The sequence below is a fragment of the Zonotrichia leucophrys genome, chromosome 1, assembly GCF_028769735.1.
Source record: "Zonotrichia leucophrys gambelii isolate GWCS_2022_RI chromosome 1, RI_Zleu_2.0, whole genome shotgun sequence".
Taxonomy (NCBI): domain Eukaryota; kingdom Metazoa; phylum Chordata; class Aves; order Passeriformes; family Passerellidae; genus Zonotrichia; species Zonotrichia leucophrys.
Window position 1 is genome coordinate 43,261,165 of NC_088169.1, and position 22,201 is coordinate 43,283,365.

Here is a 22,201-nt window from a genome sequence, read left to right on the forward strand (position 1 = left end):
TGTGGCTTCACTTTAAGTTCTGCGTGCAGTTCTGTGCGACACAAGGCAAGAAGGACAGCAAAGTATGTCCAGAGGAGGACAAACAACATGTGAGAGGTCTCCAGGGCAAAAGTTATGAGGACCAGCTGTTTTCATCATCTTGCAGAAGAAAAGGCTGAAGGATGAACTTTTTGCAGCCTATGATTTGCTGTTAGGAGGGCAGCAGAGCAGGAGGTGCTGAGCTCCTCTCTGGTGATCAGGGATAGCACACAGGGAAGCGGAATGAAGCTACATCAGGGAAAGTTCAAATTGGAGATTAGGAAAAGGTTTTTCACTGAGAGGGGGATTGGTGTCTTGAACAGGCTTCTCAGGGTAGTGGTCATGGCACCAAATCTGTCAAAGTTCAAGGAATATCTGGATGATGCCCTTAGTCATATGACTTAATTTTAGGTAGTCCTGCCAGAAGAAGGGAGTTGGATGCAATGGTCCTCATGGGACCCTTCCACCTTGAGATGTTCTATGATTCTCTGGCTTGATTTTGGATTCTAATTTTCCTCGGGAACAAAAGTTATTTCCTATCCCACATAGCTGGACAGGTGCTATTGCACACCACAAAACAAATGGATAATTTGTTTTGATAATAATTGATAATCATTTTTGTTCATTGATAATTAAGGATGCAGAAGGAGCCCTTTCAATACAGTGTGACATAGAGTAAGCTCTAAAAGAAAAAAATTGAGGAGAGACTGAGCAGGCTGAAAGGCTCTTTCAACCCTTTAAACAACTGGACTGCGGCTAAATTTAAGATCATTTGAAGTCTAATAGCTCTTGGCAAGAGGTTTGACATATTCTTCAGCAATTACTGTAATTTAATTGTAGTTATCTTATAGTATTAAAGTGTACTAGGCAATTTCCTGTAATAAGCTTGATTAAGATACCTCTCAAACATCTACCATCAGCTGTAAGTCTGCTTTAGAAGGTGAATCATGCCCCTTAGACCCTGTTTCTTTTTATTGCCTGTAAAGAGTGTCCAGATGGTCAGCTCAGAGGTAAAAGACTGCTTTGTACAGAGATATACTTGGCCCGTTGAAGATTCTTCTTTGTGTCTACAGTACTTGTTTGTAAAAGAATGGATCTCAGATTTCGAACTAATACTTTGCCTTTTTTCTATGTAAGAAAAATCAGTATTTCTATGTAAGAAAAATCAGAAATTACACTTCATTGTTTTCCTTAAGTAGGAACTTCTCCATTTACAAACATACCACTTAAAGCCTCAGAATCATAAGGTAAAAAAGTAGTTTTAAATCCCAAAGAAGGAAGCACAAAGTTGGGATGTGAGTCACACTTCAAGGGATGCTGACTCCACTAGTTTACTGGTATGTCTCTTCCAATGGTGTAGAACATTTCCTGTAAATAAATTTTTCTAATATTTAATATAAACATTCCCTGGTGAACCTGATGTCATTTTCTCTCATCCTTTCCCTTATTACTTGGGAACAGAGATTGATACCCACCTCACTACAACCTTTTACAGCAGACCTGTGAACTTTCCCCTCAGGCTTCTTTCCTCTAGGCTAAAAATTACCAGCTCTTTCATTGCTGCTCATAAGACTTGTCCTGTAGCCCTTTCATCAGATTTACTGCTCTTCTTTGGATTCTCTCTGGCATCTCAATATCTTATAGTGATGGGCACAAAACAAAACACAGTACCTGAGATGTGGAAAGTCAGTTTCTAACTTCTTTAATTATCAGCTGAACCACAGCAAAGTTCCAGTCTTGACAATACCAAGGATAATATTTCTCCTTACAAAAGCATTTATACAGAAATAAAACCAAGTTTCTATGTTCTTCTTACAAATCCCTTTCTCTGCCTATCAAACTAGAGTCTCTATAGTAAGCAGAATTTCTTTGTTGAGATCATCCTTGAATCTTGTATTGATGCTTTTTTTAGCTTTCTGAGTTGCAAATCATTAGACAACCTCATTTAGAAATGTCCAGGCTCTTTGTTGTTAAGGTCCTATGATCTTTAAGGTGCTCTTTTTTCATTGATTTAGAGTGAATGAAAAAGATGTATATTGAACCCTTGAAAAACATTTCCTGTATTAAACCAGCAGTGAGCACAGGAAAAAGATTGTTTTAAAGATTCTCTCAGGTTTTAATATCCTTGAGATGGAGGTGAAACTTGACTTTGTCAAAGGTCAGTTTCCTGTCCATCAACTCATGAAGTTAAACGGATATTCCTGAAATTCTATTTCTTGTGTTTCTCATGCTGTTACCCATTCTATCAGTTTTCTAAGTGTTGTGGGGTTTTTTTCACATTTTCTTTCTGGAGGGATGATCCTTTGACAAAAGTTTTGATATCCTTAATAAGTGTAGTGGCGATAAAGGCATAAGGCAAAGGCTGGCTTTGGTCGCTGGACCATTTGTACTTTACATTCATAATGACAAAGGCTGAACCACTGAAAAACTAGAAACACAAACTCTTGCTATAAGAGATATGCAGCATATTAGGAAAGATGACAGGAAATTATTGATAGGCACTTATAACCAGCAATTCAATAACTGATGTGGTTCATAAGTACCTATGACAAGTGGCATTGATCTAGTTAGCAATGCTAGTTGCTTTCTTTGTATGTTTAACAGATACGGAACAGTTTTTCTCTGATAATATTTCAGTCTTCTCTGGAAATAAAATGATAATATTTTATAACCCTGAAATCCTTGGGGCTCATCTGCTCCAGGATTATTCTGTTCCAGCATGAAACTGACATAAAATCATAAAAGAAAGAAAGAAAGAAACAAACAAAACATTTCAACAACAAACTAATCCTTTTTTTCTCTTTCAGGTATTAAAAGTAGCCCATCAGATCTTCGGATATTGGTGCAAATTTGGTCTACCAAGGCTTTGACAGCCTACGACTATGTGTTATTTGTGCAAACTGTAAGAGCTAGACTGAGACCTCTTTAAAGTTTACTACAAAATTATGAAAAATTATCTTTTACAAGTGACCTACTTTATTATCTAAAATTAATTTACTTCTTGCATAGCTATATTAGCAAGATTTTTATCTATTACTTGAGTTTTTAAACTGGTTTTTTATAGCATGTTTGCTTCATGGATAAAAACATGGATTACAAAAGAGCTGAGACAAGATATTTGAAAAGAAGCACAAAGAAATTAACTTTAAGGCAAGCAAGACATGTTTTTCCTCTGGGAAATGCTTTGTTTTACTATAGATCAGCCACATATTTCATTGAAGTGTATTTACTGATGGCATGTGAGGAAGACACACCATAGCTTTAATTGTCTAGCTGCCTTTATGAATCTTATATAGACATTTGCAATGGGAATATGTGGAGAAGTTCCATAACTACACTCATTCACTGGGTTTGCACAAGATCCTTAAGGACATTTCATGATTTTTACTCCACTCCATAAATATTGTCAGAACTTTATTTTGTTTCATGTTCATTCCTACTAAGCGCTGCTAGTTTCAAAAAGCTGCCTATAAAAATCTTAAGACCTAATTCCTGAGTAATATCACCAGTTATTTAGTACTGTGTGGTCATTTTTCAAATGTCAACCATGAGTATAATTTTTGTTATTAATAAATATATTAAATACGCTCTTCTTGAAACCTTTTATTAATACTATGAACAGCATATAATATCTATATCCAGATCCATAACAACCTCTTCGTCTAGATAAGCTAATTGTTTGCTTCCTATGTTTTTTGTTTTCTTCAAAACTTAATCCCTAAACTTTTTACAAGTCTTTAGTGGAGACTTGTCAACTTTTTTTTTTATATCCAAGAGCACTCTAATGGGTATTGGGAACCATGGGTTCATTTTACAAAAGGCATTTCAGCTGTTTCTCAATGTATCACGTTAGTCTGTCTGCTAGTTAACCCACTCCTCTAAACAGCCCCTACATCTTTCTTAACAAACTCATCAGGCCTTATTTTTCCCCTCAGGATTTCTTTTGAAGCACCCTTTAAAAATTGGCATTTGCCCCTTTTGTGGCAGTGCCTTGGCAACTTCCAGGATCATTTCAAGTAAAAGTGTCCATGCCTATTTTCCAATTAAATGTTTAAAAATGTTAGGTGATTAGCATGTGGTCCTGGTAATTTGCTGCAGTTCATTTGTCAGCCTGTTGTGCAGTGTCTTCCAGTGACATCTACCAATTTTAAACAAAATTGCTGTTGTTTTTCACATCTCATTAAGGACCCCCTCCAAGTTTCTCTGTGTGGATCAAGGAATAAAAACACCAACGTTTCATTTATGCTATGGCCATGGATTGAGTGTTCCCTCAGACTTGTATATTGATCTAAAAAAAACCCAGATGTATTTAGAATGGCCAGAAGTTATCTGCAAGTGAATTTTGTAATTCTTTGGTTTAGAAAAGACAAAAAATATATGTCGGATATTGGCATACTGTGATAACATAAATATTTCTATAAGGCATGTTTTGGTTTCACCATGAAAGTTAAAAATGGGCCGTTTTACACTAAAAGAGAAACTGTATCTGATACCTCACATTGGCAGTTAACATTGCAGTCCAGTACACACAAAGCAGCATTTTGTGATTCAAACCCTTTCGATGGAGAAGAAGAAAATGTGTATCTCTACATCTTACATCCATCCCTAAAGAACCTACCAACCAGAAATCGTTTGTCAAAAATGCATTAAAAGCACATTCCAGGAGATGAAAATTCAGCAGAGTATGCAAAGAAAATAAGATATCAGAGCAAGCCCTCTCCCTTTTTGACCCATCTTTCAGTCCCATCTCATGTAAACAAAACTTGATGTAGGTTAAAACATTGAAAATCCCATTCTGAGTAAACTTCACTTGGGTAAATAGGAGTCTTGCCTTGAATACTGCTGTTATTTTTCCCTTGTGTAGTGTACTCTCTCAGCATGTAAATATATATTGTTTGGGATTTTTTTAAAGTGATATGGATGTATTTATTTCAGCTAAAAAATGTTCTGGTGTTATTTGAATACTCAGGCTCTTCAAGGTAGTAGTAATATGAACTGTCTTTCTTACACTTATTATTGTAAAAATGGCTTTTCTAGTCATTCTTCCCCTTTCACAATGTGAGCAAAGCTGAGACTAGATTCTAGCAACAGATGTTTGAGCTCCTTTATAGTGCCAGGTAACATAAAATCTCTGTGCACAAATATGTCAAACATTGTATTTTCAATAATATAATAGGAAAAAAAGAACAAAGAGTCTCCAGTGAACTTGTGTATGCATAAGCCAATTTTCAGAAGTGCTAGTCCTAAGAATTGCTGTTTGACAGACCTACTTACCTGAATGAAGTAAATATTTATTTATCAAAGATAAATTGTAAATGTATGATTCCTGACAATAGATGTGCTACAGTTCAAAAACAATTTCCCACAGGATCTTTTTCACTGTGTTCAGACTAATAAGCTTCCTCACAGAAATGTTTCTTTCTACCTGTGGCAGTAGAAAAGAAGATGGTAAAAACAGAGCTTGCACTGTATTTGGAAAGTACTATTTGTGAGTGCATTGCAAGACCATATGTAGTTTACCTGTATATGACAAAGATACATGAGCTTTGAAATACATTACTGAAGTCAATTAATTTAAGGCAAATCTAATTAAAATTTGATTGGTTATGGCAAGCAAGTGGAAAGTAATTTTTTTATCTCCATGATTTTTCCTCAGAGACTGCAGCAATTCTACTCTAGATCATTGTAACTTTGAACACCACTGCTGTTTGATGAGATCAAACAGAATGACACAGGATAAACCAGAACACTATGAGATGCAATGTGGCTCAATAAATCAGCAAAATGTTTAAAATAATTTTCAAATTATTTTAAAAGTGAATGGGAAAACTATCAACCAGTGTTTCAAGTGGGCTTTTTTACAGCATTGACATATTATTCAAGGAAATAAACTTTTTCTTTTTTTGCGTATAGAACAAATAATTAAATGCTAAATATTTTTTCTAACATTCCATAGAAATATTGAATTCGTTTTTACCTTAGCAGATGAGTGTTTTTTAAGGAATTACCTGAATTTAAAGCAGAAACCTATTCTGGTAATAGTTTAAACCAATTGAGACAATATTTGAGGTTCATCTTGCCAAATCTTAGACAATTAACTAATTGGCCTACCTTTCTTTAGTGACTGTAGAGAGACCTGGACCTTCTGCATTCCTGGAATGTCAAGGATAAAGACCTGTCTATCTCAGTGTGACATTGGGTCTGGCAGATTGGACAGGAGAGCTCCTGAGGTTTTTCTAAACTGAACAATTCCATGATTCTGATTAAAGAAAGGCAATCCAAACCACATTATGTAAGGTTCCTTTTTACACAATGGTATTTATTATGTTTCTGTTTAGGTTTTTCACCCCGAAGATGGTCTTGTTGCACCACAGCCACATGAGCATCAGTATGAAAAGTAGATGCTTTAAAACTGGGGTGAAACAGCTTTTAAGCCATCACATACTGGGAGAATATTGAAAATTATTATAAACAGAGGCTTTGAGTGCTTTTTTCTCATCTACATACTGCACAGTTGTAATTGCCCTTTGGAAAAGTTTTGTTCCTTGGATTCTGAAAACAAGGTAAATATCCTAGAGATTGTTTATGAATTAATCAGAAACACCTAAAAATATGCAATTCAATGCTTAGTGATATGATAATCTGGTTTTAAAAAATGTGCAGCTATTTTGATGCTACCTACAAACATGTATCACTCTGGTTCTCAGAAGACACATTAAAATCTTATAATGTCTGTTTAAATGAATGCCTGTGTACAAAACAGTGTGGTGCACCATGTGACAAATTTTTTCCCTGCTAGGCAATAATTCATTGTGTCTATTTGTTTTAAACAACTACCTCTGAAGGAAATGAGTGATAAACAATTTATGTGAAGGGGACCTGATAGCTATCATGGTCCTCTGGAAAATATGCTTTAATCACAGGTTTGTTTAACAGTTGCAGTTTATAAGTTCATAAAATGAAAGTAAAGTATTCTAGACCAAAATAAAACACTGTTATACAAACCCATTATTCTTAAAATCTTCCACTGTGATTCATATCATATTCATACTCACATTTAGTTAACTTCCAAATATTACAATGTGATACCAGATTTTAACTGGTTTAGACCCACACAATTTTTTTTTATTTTTCAAAAGGTTTTTAACATGTAAAATAACATCATGTTTTTTCTTAAACATATTACTCATTATTTGTAATAATTCAGCCATTGTGTTAGTTTCCAGTACACAGGCTGGTTATGTCAGGAACTTACATCATGTACTTTATATTAATAAAAATTATGACATTACCATATTAAGCATTAAGTTTAAAGTTTGTGTCCCCTGTCTACGGCCTCCTTTCTGCTTTAGCAAAACAGAAACACTGAAATAAAGCTACACTATGTCAGAGACACTCTAAAGAAGTTTGAAGCAGAGGAGACAATCTCCCACAAAGCTGCATGAAGCATGATGGATTGGAGGTTCACTATAGTTAATGATAAAGGAATATTCAGAAAATTCCAAAATTTATATTTCTTGGCATCTGAAAATTCTCCAACTTTATCCCCAAAACTACAGCATAAGTTTAGGAGAAAAAGCTTTCTTTCCCCAGCTAAGCAGAGAAATACACATTCGAACTGTGACAAAGACAAACATAACAAATCTCTGGGTTTTCCCATTTCCCCCAAAATCTATCTCACACACAGCTGCTTTCCCAATTGTCACAGTGAGACTCTCAGATTGCTTCTCACTCAATCCTCCCTTGACAGAGCAGACACTTAAAATTTGTCTTCTTGCCATAAGACTGAGGAAAAAAAATCATCCTTTTTTTTTTTGAATGGGTGATGGAGAGAAGTTATTTATGAAGAAAAGAATTAAAATATCTCAAAAATAAAGAAACTTAAAGTTATAGCTTATGCTTAACCACTTTGATATCAGTCATGTCACAAACCACGAATGCCATCAGTGCCATAAATCACTATGACACACTTATCTGTACTTGATTTTTATGGCTGATTGCATTGATAATAGTTTGGATGATTAGCTGAAATGCTGGATGCTGGTACAAACAGAACTGTTCACTAGAAGTCCATTGAGCAGATTGTGGTTTCTACTTCTAAATAACTTGGTTTCTGAAACTCCTGTTCTCCACTTCCTCCAGATTTTTAAACAAACAAACAAATAAATCCTGCCTCTGAATTTTATACTGTCATACACAGGACTATCAAGAGGACGAGACAGAGCAGGGGATGACTATAGTGAAAATTTTACAGGTGTTACAGAAATGAGAGTCTATCATGCTAGTTCATTTAAGCTCCATTTATGCTCAAAGTACTTACCAAGAAACTAAAAGTGAACAAGCCCTGCAGGGCCTATTCAAAAGCATTCGCAATAAACCAGCCCCCACTGTGTCACTTAAAAGTTACAAGTTCTAATTTCATGTGGGAGTTATCTGGAAAGTTTGTCTCTACTATGATTATATCAGCCTGATTTTATTCCCCTTGTCACACAAAGTCTCAATTTTTTTTTTCATGCATAATTGGCACACATCGTGGCTCTGTCTCTAATCTGCGCAATTATCTACCTACACCGATTTTCAATTAAAGGATCACAGTGCACATGGTGATAGCATATTCTTGAAAGGCCACAGCCTCTACATGCAAGCTCAGAGTTTTGCTATCAGAAAAAGGCTATGCACTGGTTTTTACCTGACATTTTGCCTTTGGTGTAGCTCAGCAGGTACAAGAAATATGAAAAGCAATCCTCAGTCTCTTTCACTGACAAATATTTAACAGAACAGCAGGGGCTGAGAGTGTTGGTGGCCTTGGCTGTGAATTGAAATGTCAGTAGTAGCACCATAATGCAGTGTCTATCTGTTCACACACTTCAGAGAATGAAATCCGAGTGCTATCCTTATAGCAAGACACTTTAACATTTACCAGTGCACACACATGGACACAGCCAAGAAACAAATGGCACAAAAATGTTTGAATTATTGCAAGAGGTTTTGTGGTATATTCTGAGCTACATTTTCAAAGGTCAAAAAGCTCTGAGTACTGAATATGGAATTACAGACCATACAGTAAAACAAGTTAGCCAATTAAAGTGTTTTTAATAATACATATTTGTCCTTCCATAGATGAAGTCTTTTTTATAGAAATTCAGGTTTTGTATTTTGGAGGGAAAAGATAATGAATGCTGCTTAATTTTTCTTTTGGAAAAAACGCTGCTAAATCTTTAGCAAAAAGAAGGCATTCCAAACAAGCAGACATTGGTTTAGTGCCATCTTCTCTGTCTGCACATTTTTCTCTATGACATCCAGCTCAAGAGCTAATTTCTTTTGATGTTACTTGACTAAAAAGAAGTAAAGAAAGACAAAAGACAAGAAAACAGTGTCTTTCCTGCAATCAAGCCCATCAAAGTTCAGTTCCATGAACAGATTCAGTATGAATCCTCAGGGAAGATTGTCTGGAACCCCATCTATTTAGTCATTTAGATAATAACAGAGAAAGAAGCATTGTCTTCTGTGCTCTTGCCTCTGTTTTAACAACTCATTTACATGGTAATTTGCTTGCCTAATCCACTCTTGTGTACATGAAATTATTAACTTCCTAGGTTTTGATTTTCACTAAAGAAAACCCTTTTGTAATTTCAGTTTCCTGTATATTCTCCTCACAGTCATGTGCTTTGCAGCTTACATCTGTTTCTGTTGCCCAGTGTATCATAGTTTTTCACTTTTCATCTGAGCTTTAATGTTTTATTTGCTTCACATCACCCATAAAGATCTCTTCCTCCTTCTTCCTGAGTAATTTGAGTAAAAATCATATGCCTTTAAAAAAAATATATATATAATTTTTCATTTTATCTTCTTGGGGCTATTACTTAATGAATTACATACTCATACCTTAACTAGGTCTGAATACTTTTAGACCTCAGAAAGATAAAGGGACTCTGGGTTATAACTATAATATTACTCATGTACAGATTGGACTACTTGGTGAATAAAAATTCTAGGTTCCTACTGTCTCATCTCTATTGGGTTTACTTGTTATGCAAATATGAGTTAGTTCTGCCATGACCACACATACACACTTCTTTATTCAGCTGTGTTGTGGCGATCTTTTAATAATTTTGATTATTTTCTCTGCCTACTCCCTCACATTCTCTCACTAAATTTCCTGGTTTTATATTCTCCTACCTCTACATTTAGCATGGACTTTCTCTAGGAAAAAGAGAAGCAGTCCAGTAAATTTTACTTTCCCATTACAACCCCTTCACCTATTACCAATGTCAATGCTTCTCATCTGCCTTTTTAAAGAGATTTTATTTTGTTCATCTGAATTAAAGTAAAAGATTTCAATGCACTGTTAAACAAAGGGCAGATACTTTGAATAGTCTTCCATTATGAGTCTTAGCAGTAAATTCTAATGTATTAATTTAATATCACTCTGTGGCCCAGAGAACAGTCATAGATTATGTAGATAAAATATGCATAGTTATCATGTCATCCTTTGCAGGTTTTTTCTCTCAATTTATTATGCTGTATATATTGTCATATATCAGCACACAATGAAAAAGAATGCTATGAATTTCTCCTTGTAGAGGCCTTAGCTAAGTAGTTTTGAAACCTCATAGTTAATTCTAGACATTCTCTCCTTAAAACTAATATTAAATAATGAAAAGCAATCTAAAACCAGTTCTTGGTCTTAGATGAATGGTGAGTATGTACAAGGTTAGATTCAATTCTGTGCATTCAACATCTAAGTGCCTGGAGGTTGACTATACACTAATTATCTGTGCATCTATCACAGTCAAAGGGCATCTGGGGATCTATTCAATTTCCTTAATAGAGGCACACTGTGTAATTTGCCATGCTTGACTGTCACCACAGCTTCTTTTTCATATATGAGGTCTGGCACCGTACCGCAGCATCCAGGCTCATTGGCTCTAAGGGCCCCGAAGACTCCATGTTCAGGTGACCTACTTTAGGGATGAAGGAGTAGCTCTCTGAACTGTGCTGTGCACACCTGTCCATATTTTCTTAGGTTCCACCAAAAAAAAAAAAGCCCCATCATTATAGGAAGAGGGGGAATGGATAAGGAAAGCAGGATGTGATAGACAAACTCCTCTAGAAGTCATTCTTCTCTAGAAAAGTAGCAGGGTCCAGGTAAGATACTTTAGTGCACCTGGAATGGCAGGTTCAGGAAACTAAATCCCACCTTATATTGCTGATCTTCACCTCACCTGCTGATAGCAGGGTGGGGTGGGTTGACCCTGGCCAGCAGATTGTTCAGTCCTCTTGTCCTGAGCAGGATGGGGAAGAGAATTAGAAGAGCAAAAGCAAGAAAAACTAATAGATTGGCATAAGAATAGTTTAAAAGGAAGGAAGGAAGAGAAAGAAGGAAGGAAGGAAGGAAGGAAGGAAGGAAGGAAGGAAGGAAGGAAGGAAGGAAGGAAGGAAGAGAAGGAAGGAAGGAAGGAAGGAAGGAAGGAAGGAAGGAAGGAAGGAAGGAAGGCGAAGGAAGGAAGTGGGAAGGAAGGAAGGGAAGGAAGGAAGGAAGGAAGTGGCGGAAGGAAGGAAGTGCGGAAGGAAGGAAGGAAGGGGAAGGAAGGAAGGAGGAAGGAAGGAAGGAAGGAAGGAAGGAAGGAAGGAAGGAAGGAAGGAAGGAAGGAAGGAAGGAATGGAAGGAAGGAAGGAAGAAGGAAGGAAGGAAGGAAGGGGAAGGAAGGAAGGAAGGAAGAAGGAAGGGAAGGAAGTCGGAAGAAGGAAGGAAGGAAGGAAGGAGGAAGGAAGGAAGGAAGGAAGGAAGGAAGGAAGGAAGGAAGGAAGGAAAGGAAGGAAGGAAGGAAGGAAGGAAGGAAGGAAGGAAGGAAGGAAGGAAGGAAGGAAGGAAGGAAGGAAGGAAGGAAGGAAGGAAGGAAGGAAGTGCGGAAGGAAGGAAGGAAGGAAGTGGCAGGAAGGAAGTGCGGAAGGAATGGGGAAGGAAGTGGCGGAAGGAAGTGGCGGAAGGAAGGAAGGAAGGAAGGAAGTGGCGGAAGGAAGGAAAGGAAGGAAGTGGCGGAAGGAAGGAAGGAAGGAAGGAAGGAAGGAAGGAAGGAAGTGGCGGAAGGAAGGAAGGAAGGAAGGAAGGAAGGAAGGAAGGAAGGAAGGAAGGAAGGAAGGAAGGAAGGAAGGAAGGAAGGAAGGAAGGAAGGAAGGAAGGAAGGAAGGAAGGAAGGAAGGAAGGAAGGAAGGAAGGAAGGAAGGAAGGAAGGAAGGAAGGAAGGAAGGAAGGAAGGAAGGAAGGAAGGAAGGAAGGATGCATTATAGCTAGATTGACAAATGGTACCCAAGTATTCTGTTCTCCTGACAAAAAAGAAAAAAAGAAAAAAAGAAAAAACAAACAAGAGAAAAACCAAACCAAAAATAAAAAAAAAAAAGAAAAGAAAAAAGCCATTGGAATTAAAAATAAGAAAACCACAATATTTTTTTATTCCTTTTGGTTCTAATTCTCTGAGTACTATATTCAGAAAGAAGCACTGTAAAAAAAAAGACCTGTCACTAAAGAAAACCATCATAAGAATGAAAAATGTTAAGGAAACAACCAATTTATCTAGCAACATCTGTACTCTTGTCTCATGGTGCTCTTTTTGGCTCTGGACATGGGATTTTCATGATAATACTCCAAGTTATCTTGCTTTTTTGGTCTGGTTAAAGATGAATGACAAAAGCTTTTAGAGCAAATCTAGGCTGCTCCTTGTCATGGGGGGATGGGAGGAAAAAAATCAACACACACTTTGCAGAGTTTGAGATATTCTAGAGGATTTAAAAACTGAGTAAGAATAATGGGGGAAGGAAAAGTCATTATTTATGTAACTGAGTGATAGGTGAACACATTTACAGTTGTCTTTATCTTTAGAAAACCTCGTATGTTTCTTATATTTGATAGGACTTACTTCAGATAAATGTAGCTGTCAGAAAACTAAGTGATTATGCTACCATTTTCCTTAGGTTCCTGGTAAATACAGTGGGAAGAGTAGATGCTTCCAACTGAAGGAGATTATCCTTAACTCAGCAGGATCCCAGTACAAACAAGTCTGTCTGTAATATACGCTTGCCTATGTAATTCACACAATTACTGCTGTCAGAGCACAGCTCACATTTCTGTCCCTTACCTGTGCCATTTACATTTGATTCCTCAGTAAACACTGCCTCAAAACCCAGGAATTATTTTAAAATAAATAATCTTTATTCTTTGTTTTTACATGTCATGGCTTTGTACTTTAATTTCCTGGTGAAGGTTGCAGTGTGGTTCCAGGTCACCACCTATCTCACATCTTAGTTTTGGGACCAAGCTCTTGGATGAGCATCTATAGCAAATGTGATGAATGATTATTGACAAAACCATCCGGGTTAGAGAACATGACTTTTTTTCAAAATGTCACTTTTAAATATGATAAAAATATATTCAACATAACAATGTAACTATTTTAATAGTGTTTTTAAAATGTCTTTATATATTTCAAATTTCTCACTTCCACACAGAGAACTGTGGAGATACAAATATTCCTATATAAAGTTAAAAGTACAAAAATCTTGCAATTCACATGAGAAGTTGTCCCAAAAATGATGTGCACAAGAAAAAAAATACTCAAAGGTATACAAATGCAATAATGAAGAGGCCAGGATCATAAAGCTTGCTATTTTTTACATGCCTCAAGAAAATGGCTGACTATAAATTTTTAGAAGTGAGTATAAAACTGTTGTGAAAAGCTGAGAAGTTTGAAATCGAAAGGAATCAGACAGTATTGTTATAAGTATCTGATATAACAGAAATTGGAACTAAATATAATATTTTTTTTTTAAGTTTCTGCCTCTTAGAAAGGACTTTGTAATCAGTTCTTGAATGAAGGATGACTTCATCTTTTCACCTGATGATGCTGGAAAATCTATGTTTAAATTATGACTAGAACTCTAAAATTAACATTTATTGATAAGTATGAATTTTTTAAATTTATTAATAGGTATTAATTTTTTTAATATTTACATCTCTTTGCAGAGTATAGTCTGGAGGTTCATTTTGACTTCCATCTGACATGTGGTGGCCAAAGTAAACTTTCCATCTGCATGTAACAACAAGGTTGCAAACAGATTTTAGATATAATGACTCTTATCTGGGCTTATTTTACCTTTACCAGAATTGACCCCAAACATATTTAGCTGCTGAAATAATAACCTAATTTAAACTCATCAGAGGGCTTTTAAAATTTTATGAAAAGATAGACACACCTTCAGAGTGTGATTCATCCAATCTGAAGATAAATATCTAAAATAATTGGGAGGAATATTCACCCTCTGAAAGGGTCTATTTTGTCCCTATGACTGCAAAGCAAACCTACATGACTGTGAAGGGAATGAGACAGTGAAAGCAACTCTACTGACTGACATCCAAGAATAAGAGTACAACATAACTCAAGGAAGAACACACTGAAATAACTGAGCAGCACAGGATGGCATTTATGTCCAAATATAAATATCTGCTCTAAAATGAACATCTAGGTTTGCTCTGTAGACAAAGCCACTGGGAGTTTCCATGGCTTACTTCTACAGAGGTGTTTCATGATGTGAAAGTGTTTCATCTTGTGAAAGTGCTAAAACCAATGACTGTTTCCAAGTAATTTTGAAATATGGATATACAAAATCATGCTGCTATGGGCTTAACACCTAGGGGATTGCTCTGTCTTCCAGAGTGCACAGGTGATATTTAACCATGACCAGTGACAGGACTGGAGGAAACAGCATGGAGCTGAATCAAGGGAGGTTTAGGCTGGATATTAGAACAAGATTCTTCACCCAGAGGGTGGCTGGGCACTGGAAGAGGCTCCCCAGGGCACTGGTCACAGCATCAACCTGACAGAGGTAAAGAAGTGTTTGAACAGTGCTTTTGGACACATGGTGTGACTCTTGGGGATGTTCTATGCAGGGCTAAGAGTTGGACTTGATGGTCCTCGTGGGTCCCTTCAAACTCATGTTATTCTGTTTCTATGATTCAAAGTATCAACAGGAAAATGTTCTTGGGATAGATTGGTTCTCTTCATTAGTCAGTAACTACCCACGCTTTTCTCCTTTGTCTCTGAGAAAATGTAAGCAGCACCAGTGGTGCAGTACTCCAACAAACTTCCTTCAATTTGGACTGATGCTACATTTTAGTTACTAAAGGAAAATTAAATTTATTATTATAATTTAAATACACAAACCCATGCACTCAGTGTAAAGTCCCAGTTTAACAGTATTTTGAACTGTGACCTGAACATTAAGAGGTGCTCCATGTGAATACCCTGTGTACAAGATAATTTAGGACAATGATTGTCATTAAAGCACCTTTCATCACCACTCAGTCTCCAAGAAATTTTAACTAATTTCTTTTTGGTTCTTCAGAGTACAGCTAAGAAAACCAAAACCAAAGTACCCCAAAATAAAAGATTGTCCAGTAAGGTAACATAAGCAAGACTGATTCCTTATTTAAATCACATTAGCTAATCTAATTTCTTCAGATAGCCAGCTGAATGTAATGCAAAAAGAAATTCCAAAATTGTATATTTTTATATAAAGTATATTTTTTTATTCATGAGAAATAGTTCTAGTTAATGAAAGATTTGTTAACTCTTTATAATTCCAGTCACTAGAACAAAACATCAAGAGTAAACACTGCAGCAATTAAATATTAATCTACTTAGGGCTTATGTATGAAAAAAAATTGTTAAAGGAAAATTTGAGCTCTAAGAGAAAGGAATAACTACGATGAGTATGTGCAGCCCTTGAGCAGTTGCGACATTAATTGTTCATAACTAAAGAAGCCATGTTGTGTCAATAACACATAAAACATCAACAGTACTTCTAAGGAAATGCCTGTAAATTAAGCTTTATGGATTAATGTATATCCATGATACTTCACTGTCAGAGAAGTATCCAGCTTATCACACAGCAGATCCACCAGAGAAACAACAGAGAAAAATACTTATATTTGAAAAAAAAAAAAGGAACAAAACCTTTCATAACTTAGTTTGAGAAGGTATGTCTTAAGCAAATCTCACAGCAGCAGTACAACAGAAAGTTCTCATTTTCCTATGAGTTTCATGTGATCTTTTGAGCTGCATCACCAATTATCAATTTCCTACCCCCTGTGGCTCCTGGGTGAAGAGGCTGACACATTGATCAAAATGTTACTAAAGCATCAGTTGGCAAGAGATGTCTGGATGCTATTTAAACACTTTGCCCTTTCATCAGATTCAGAGGGAGGTGGAAAAAGAAAGGAGTTACCTACCAGACCATAACATTTCTGAAATAAACAAATGTATTCTTATTCAATCCTTCATATATAAGCCAAAAAGTAGAGCTTGCAAAGATAAAATCTATTAATTACTTGTAATGTAGAATCTTACAGGAGTTATACAAGAGAGCAAATAATTTAAACAGTGTTTTATACTATTTTGTACTTCAAAAAGTTAAGAACTGCTAGGCAGTTTTAAAGATATGAATTGCACGTGATTAAACAGCAGGGAAAATGTAATGCGACTTTTTCCATTGCTGTGACTTACAGTGTTAGAAGCCAAGCAGAAAATATGACACAGCCTTCTGATAATGTCAGACTCTGCAGCTTTACAGGGTTCAAATGGAGTCCTCTCATTTCTAGCAGCCTCCAAGACAATTAGAGCTGGCTATTGCCCAAATTCTTTCAGCTTTAGCTTAGATTGGTACATACACGTGGTACAATGGTTTTTGTTAGAATATTTTTGGTGTATTTCTGTAACAAACAAATTGTTAAAAGATAGCGTTTGTTCTTTGTACTTATAACACCATGAACTGCCAGAGTAGTATGCCAACAACCCCCATTTACAGCTGGGCAGATCTGACTTATGGGATCATACCTCCCATGACACTTTTCCACATGGATTGCATCTCGTTGTTGGAGGACAGAAAATAACATCAATTTCCTGTCCTGTTTTGATAGGGAACTTCCAAAGAGATTAGGAGGACTTTCAGTATCCACTGGGAATGAAGCAGTAACTACTCCCAGTTGTTTGTTAATACAATACAAATGCAACAACCACTACATTGTGGGGAAAAAAAAGGCTTAAAAACACAGGCTTTAGAGAATTCATTGTCTGGTTTAGAAAAACTGCTCTTAACAGCAATAAGTTCCAACAAATATTTAACTTTCAGGTAATAAAGCATGTCCTTGGTATGCATTTTCTCATTTAACAATATAGTTTTTAAAGCTACTGTAGATCACAGATTACCAAAGGACAGAATTTTGAAGCTGTTTCTGGTTTTGAAAATGTTATGTAAAATACACATGGAATCAAAATGCAGTTGTTATAAAATAATAGTGCTATTCTTTGGGGTTACAGTGTTTTCCTGAGAGATATAGAAATAATTTTGTGTGTCTTGATTTTATTATCTCACCTGCTTCTTCTTAATTTCATTCTATTTCTTTCCTCTTTTTTATTATGTATTAGAAAAAAAGTAATACTCTTTGTATTATGTGCCCAGAACATTAACAGATGCATTCAGAACTCTTTTTACAGCACCTTAAGGATTAGAGAGTATTTTATTCCTATTTTAAAAACAATTCTTTCAATATCTGGCAGATATTCTGTTGATCAGATTCCAACAAGATGAATAAAAATATTCCCTCTGTTGCAATGACTTACAAGTTTTATCTCCTAACTCAATAAACTCAGAATATATCCTATATGTTACTGAACATCAGTGAGTTGTATGCTATGAAATGTTTTCTCCCAGCTAGTTTTATATTATCCAGTTTAGAGACATGAAATGTTCAATTTTACCAACCTGTTGATTTTTACTTTATTTAAGGTAAACAGTGTACTTGAGAAGTATAATATTGGAAAATTTGGAGACCTACTTTTAAAGGCTAACAGTAACCTATAAGATTTATAAGTAAAATGGGAAAGAGGGCTGATATACTAAAAATGTTTTTCTAGCTGTCTATCTATCTATCTACCTATCCATGTTTGTGTTTATGTAAGTCCATATTGAGATCACTTTATGGTGATTTCTAAACCTAATCAGAGATACTATTTTAATTTAAAATTTAACCTCCCTTAAAAATCTGCTTAGGAAGTGATATTTTGTGATTACCCAATATGCTAAAATAGTTCACAAAATGATGGATTTTTCACATAGGGATGTTTTAATAATTGAATTGTTTCACTAGACATCTGCATAGGGTGATTAACTTGTTCAGCACTACCTTTGAAACACTTGTTTATATTCCTGAGAATAGTAGCACTTAAAAAAAAAGAATCTGGCAGTTATATAAGAGCCTGGAAATCTGGATGCCTCAACTTCAATTTCCAGCTATCACATCTCTAAGGCTGATTGCTGAGTTCTTGTCCATTGTGCAACAGAAAAAAAAAGTTCAATAAACTAATTTCAAATTTTAGAGAAATTATGTTAGTAAGAATTACAGGTTGGTACGGCCCACCTTAATATATGGGGAGGTAATCAAACAAGTAATCCTGGAAACCAATCTGATAACCTTCTAAGATGAAGTTATTGGCGGTTAAATGGGCACAAATTAAAACACAGAATGCTCTCTCTGAACATCAGGAAACTTTTTCACCATGGAGGTGATCAAGCACTGGCACATGTTTCCAGGGAGGTTGCGGAATCTTCATCCCTAGAGATATTCAAAAACTGTTTGGACATGGTCCTGGACAGTTGATTCCAGGTGTCTCTGCTTCTGCAGTGGGGTCAGTCCAAATTACCTCCATAGGTCCCCTCCAGCTTCAACTATTCTGTGACAAAATAGTTTAGTCTAACAGTGGAAAAAACCAAATCTGTTTATATTAATTTACTTCTCTCTACCCAGCTAATCTCCTTGTTACAGCCAGCCTTGTTTCAGTCCATCAAGATTTCTGTAAAAACAAGTGTGTCTAGAACACAGCGTTTGTGCCACAAAGTCCATTTGTAAGTCTTCCTTTCATTGAGGTCTGTCCACTTATACAATTAGATTTTGTCAGAAATTGGTCAGTTTTCCTAAACCTCACAGTTAAGGGTTAGCAGAAGAGTTCTGAGATCCAAAATATCTGACTAGTTTTTCCTTCTCACTATTTCACTGTGAGATGATATTCCAGATACCTGAAAGATAGATTACTATTAGCTTTGGGTTTTTTTCAATGACCTTTTATTTGACTTCAAGCCAGGATGGAACTGAACTGAAGGAGGAACTAGTGCTTTCCAACAGCTAATTACATAATAACAATAAAAACAATAATAATAATTACAATAACAACAACAACAATAATAATAATTACAATAATTGATGAGGATGATGATGATGATGATGATGATGACGATGATGATGATGATGATGAAGACGATGGTAAAAACTAGACTGGAGCTAGACTTCATTAAAAACCCTCATATATTTACAGTGCTGGTCCTGGAAAACAAGTGTTTTTCTCCACAAATCCCACCAAGCCACACTACTTGCTCCAATAAAAAGTAGCACTTCAAAAGGGTCAAAAGAGTGGTTGCTGTCAGGTGCAAAAGAATGTTTAGATGGCTCATGACTCTCAATCATGTGTGAATAAAAGGGCAAACTCTTCACTCATTTTGTAAGAGCTCCTAAAGAAGCACTTTTTATACTATAGTTCTAGAAATGAAGTTTAAAATACATTTTACCACTGCTGACCCAGACTGGATTTCATGAAGAGCCCTACAGATGGCAGAGGCATGTTCTCCCATCACTGGCCTCTTGGATCACCCAAGGAGTCTACTTCTTCCAAACCACAATATTCCAAAGATCTCCTAATCCAATTTTAGATATTCTGTAAATAAATAATCTTTTTTTCTATAGGAAACAGATGAGCAGATTATCATGCATCTGCTTATTTTCGTACGTGAAATTCTTAACTGTACCTAGTACTTGACCGCACACTTGAATTCATCTGTGAAAATATAGTGATGCTATTTACCCAAGAGAACCATTTACTCTTAACCATTTACTCTTTTAAGTCTCCTTAAAATAAACATTACAGGAAGATCCCTGGTGTTTTCTCACTGAGAAATGTACCTAATTTATAACATATGTAGTTTCTATATGATAAGGTACTGCATTCAAGATGGATCAAAACTGAAATGATAATGAATTATTTTGCACCTGAAGATTCAACAACTGCTCAAATGTAAAAAAGTAACTCCATGATTTGTAGATAAACTGTTTACTTCTTTGTTTTATTTAGGGGTGTTCAAGTTTACTATTTGACATTAATGTCATCTGTCAATCTATTCTATGACTATCAATGTAGAAATATACTGTTAATTTTCTGCTTTGTTCTAGAAAGAGGAGTTCCCTTCAAACTTGCAGTCTGGGGTTACTATGAATTCTGCTTAACTATTTCAGTTTAGAGTTAAAAATATATTGAGTATTTTTTTTTTCAAACATTTTGTCTCCTCCTATTTCATCGCTTTGATTCTGCAGATGGAATAGGACAATCTTGGTTGTGTGTATAGACCAGGGGATGGAGGCTGGAAAGCAGTGCTATGGAAAGGGGGTGGAGGTCCTGGTTGATGGCAAGACAAATGTGAGTCAGCAGTGCCCTGGCAGCCAGGAGGGACAGCCCTGCCCTGGGGGGCATCAGGGACAGCACTGAGAGCCGGGCAAGGGAGGGGATTGTCCTGCTCTGCTCCGCACTGAGGGCAGTTTTGGGCACCACAATATAAAACAAAGACATTAAGCTATAAAAAGTGTCCAAAGGAGGGCAATGAGGACAGTGAAGGGTCTCGAGGGGAAGCCAAATGAGGAGTGGCTGAGGTCACTTGGACTGTTCAGCCTGGAGGACACTGAGGAAAGACCTCACTGTGATCTTCAACATCTTCACAAGGGGAAGTGGAGGGGCAGGTAGTGATCAATTAATTCTCATGACCAAATAGATAAATAAATAAATAAATAAATAATCACTCTGAAGTTCATGTTCCAATGTACTGCCCTATTTCAGAAATTAGGTTTATGGATTTCAAAATACAGACTATATATAACCATTTAACAACCCTGCCCTCCCCCCCCCACACCCAATTCTTTCTAGTGGGTAATTAAATTGCACATAATATTCTTTTCATTTGACAGCAGATGCCTCTCTAGGAACAGTGTAACAAGTACTTGGTATCTATTCAGCCTCCTACACCTTGCTGTTATCTCATTCCTATTTTCCTCCACAGTCACAAGAAATAGAAGAGCAATGCATTCCAATTTTTGGAAAAAGAAGCATGATCTCAGCACTCTGTTAAATCCTCATCATTGTAAGAAGCTTGCTCATTCCACTGAAAGACAATGCACAACTTTGCAATTTTTCTTTTGTGTGCAAGGTGGGGAATGTGGCACACAGCAAATGCTTTTGCTAAATCTCAACAGAAGGTTCCAGAACTAGCTCCAACAAATTTACAAAAGAATACTACATAAAAAAATCACTCTGAATCTGCTTTTTTTCTTGTAGTTGTACTCCCTTGAACAAGGACTATTGGCAAAGACAGTTTCATTTTTGTGTGAAACTAGCTGTAAAGGTTCACCCACATCTTGCTGTGCAGTGTTATCATCTCAGTGATCCTTTTCCCAGTCTTTTTGAGTAGCCCTGCATACCTGAGATAAATGCCATTTTTCATGAAGCTTAATAGTGCAGGTTACAAAATATATTTATTTTTATTCTCCTTCCACAGGCACTGAAAAGTAATCCATGTATGTCAATATTTTATATTATATCAAAGAGTGCCCAAAATATCTGACTGCAGAGAATGGTACGGTTTGATCAACTCCTGTTAACAAAAAATTCCCCAAACCCACCCCCAGGAACCCTGAAAAAAGGCTTTGGACTGGATTTAGCAGCGGTAATGTGCTTCATGCTGATAGGAAGGAAGCCCAGTTGGGAAGGATTTGTCAGGGGCTGGCAGAAGTCCTGTTTCCAGTTCCAGAGAGAGGTTAATGGGAGCAGTGAGCTGCACTCTCCTAAAGACTGAGCTGTACTTAGCCTCACGATTGGTCTTAGGAATGTAGGAGTTTCAATGGTTGAACTTGATTATCCTGGAGGTCTTTTACAACATTGGCCATTGTATGGTGGCATGACCTGTGAGAAGTCAGCAGGACACTCAGGAGCAGAGGGCATCAAGCACTGTCAGCCAATGAAATGGTTGTTATTAG

The 22,201-nt window shown here is 36.3% G+C and overlaps 1 protein-coding gene across 7 annotated transcripts in view; it reads right to left on the reverse strand.

Annotated features, from left to right (window-relative positions):
- Positions 1-22,201, reverse strand: part of GPC5 (glypican 5) — a 593,323-nt gene that overhangs the window by 190,403 nt on the left and 380,719 nt on the right. The gene's annotated exons all lie outside the window — the stretch shown is intronic.